This window comes from Sinocyclocheilus anshuiensis, unplaced genomic scaffold, assembly GCF_001515605.1.
Source record: "Sinocyclocheilus anshuiensis isolate Anshui unplaced genomic scaffold, SAMN03320099.WGS_v1.1 scaffold2470, whole genome shotgun sequence".
Taxonomy (NCBI): Eukaryota; Metazoa; Chordata; class Actinopteri; order Cypriniformes; family Cyprinidae; genus Sinocyclocheilus; species Sinocyclocheilus anshuiensis.
In genome coordinates this window covers 507,051-509,805 of record NW_015560624.1, presented here as the reverse complement: position 1 = coordinate 509,805, position 2,755 = coordinate 507,051, and positions in this window count along the sequence as shown.

Sequence of the window (2,755 nt, the reverse complement as noted above, 5' to 3'; positions counted from 1 at the left end):
TATATATATATATATTTTATTTATTTTTTTTTATTTTTATTATTATTATTATTATAAAAAAAAAAATAAATAAATAAATAAATAAATAAACTTTTTGTGGTTTCAAAATAACAAAATGGAATCTTCCTCTAATGTTTACATAACCAAGAAAAAATTTTCTTTAAATATAAAAAAAGTGGTGTTTTAAACATTGAGAGAACATTCAAATATTGTTTTCATTTCATTTCAAAATTCAAATTCAAATATTGTTTTCATTTCATTAAAACAATTAATGGAATATACCTTTAATGTTCACATAACCAAGAAGAAACGTTGTTAATACATCTTAATACGTTAAACCAATTTTAGATAGAAAATGCAGGTAAACAACATGCTATAAAACACAAAGAGGTGATTTTTCATCAATGCTTTAAGTAGTATGACTTATTGGACGTGCTCAAACCTGTTCTTATACAGGACTAGTTCACCTAAAAATAAAAACTTTGATAGCAAAGTTTGAATAATTGACATATTCGTCTCAGATTTCTTTATGGACTGCTTTTATGATGCTTTTTGTCATTTTTAGAACTATTTTGGGTCAGCAGATGAAACAAATGTTTGTTAGGTTTGACCAAAATAAATCAGCACTAACACTGACATCAATTGACAGAAGGGTCTACGGTGTGAATTTAAATACATTTCTCATCGCCCATAGCGCCCTTCTTACTTCCTTCTAAAGCACGACGAGTCTCCGGGGTGTAATTAAAATGATTTTCAGGTTTTCGCTGCAGGGCAGATGCATCATGCATGTTTTTGATGCGAACTGCTAAGAAATTAGCAACCATTCATTAGTATCCTCGAGCTGCTAATGAGAAACAAAGAGATGCATGTTTTGGGGCCTTAAATTTCTGTTTATTCAAAGGAAACGCTCTGTGGACAGATGGCGTGTAATGAATTAGCAACGATTCACGAGCAACAGATCGTACCAGGATCTTCATGCACCACCTGCGAACTGAGGAGAACTTTACTAGACGAATGCACAATCAGAGAGAAAAACTGCACATGAACTAGCAGTAGTTCTGACCAAACTAACCTCGAACACTACCAGATGCTTATGTAAGTTTGAGTCATCAGTTTGCAGTGATGTTCGTAGCTGCTGGTGTTTTCTCTGAATAATGGGATGCATGATTTAAGTGGCCTCAGAGCTAGAGAAAGTGAATCACAGTCCAGCGTCTGAAGACGGATGCAAACTTGTAGCTTTTAAGGGGAAGTATTTTAGCTTTTGCTATTTCTATCTTTAACACAAATGAAAACTGGCTGCCGCTTCCTATGTTACTTTACATAAACACAGTTTAGACATCAGACAGACTTTCTCTGGGTTCGAGACATTAAACCTGTCCACTGTTGACATTTACATTTGAGCTACAAAAGAGCAACACAACTTTTGTTTACAACTTCCTCTGACATCTTTCTCAGCAATGCTCTGCAGTGAATGGGTGCCGTCAGAATGAGAGTCCAAACAGCTGATAAAAACATCACAATAATCCACAGCACTCCAGTCCATCAGTTAACATCTGGAGAAGACAAAAGCTGAACAAATCCAGCATTAAGATGCTTTTAACTTCAAACCGTCACTTCCGGCTAATATATGAGTCCATAATCCATGTATGCAACACCATTCACAACACATTTTATTTTTTAATGTATGCATTCTTCATCTTGACCAATGAAATGGACTACAAACATCATGAACTACAAAAACAGTGCATCGACATCAATTGGCTCCTTTGACACCAAATGCTGTTGGCATATGAATAATAGCTTCAATTTGGGTCTGTGCATCATTAAAAATGACTTAAAATGTCATGTGAATACTATTATGATGCTTTCATGGTGCTTGTTTTTGTATGGAGAGGAGCTGCTTAAGGATTCATGAATTTTCCTTTTGTGTCCCGCAGCAGATCCAGAGTCATCCCGGCTTGGAGTGACATGACGGTAAGTAAATGATGACAGAATTTTATTTTTGGATGAACTAAGACTCTTTCCCACAATATTTCAAGTCAAGTCAAGTCTGCTTTATTGTCAATTCTTCCACATGTACAGCACATACACACAGATAATTGAAATTGCGTTACTCTCAGACCCTTGGTGCATACAGATAACACTAACAGTAGAATTTGCTTCTCAAATCACATTCTAAAGCTCAGAAAGAGGCTGACTGTCATTCCTGTGGCGCAATCAAACCCAACATGATGGATGGATGATTTGAGACGATTACAGATCAAAACAAGCCAGCAGAGCAGATCTGTCCTATTAATACATCTGTCACTCAGTTACCAGTCTTTGGAGATTATTATTCTTTTATATCATTTTCCCATTAACACATCAGCTCACACATTAGCTTCACCCCGAGCTTGAACTTTTTAGACGAACATCCAACCAAAACATTTCCAGAAAAATGTTCCATGAATGATGTATAAATAATCATTTTGAGAACATTATTAAAGACCAGAAACTGAACAAATGCTTATTCAACCTGGTTTATTTAAGTAATGAAAAGCAACATTAAAAAAAGTATTTTAAACTTTATTTTGGTTATGCAAACGTTAAGGGAAAATTCCACTTTATCATTGCGAACATTATGGGAACGTTACTTTTGAATGTTCTCTGAACGTTCTGAAACATGTAACATTTAAAAACGCTGAACGTCCAACTAAAACGTTTCAGAATTTTTTTTTCCATAAACGATGCATAAGGTTTTTCTGCTACCATTTCG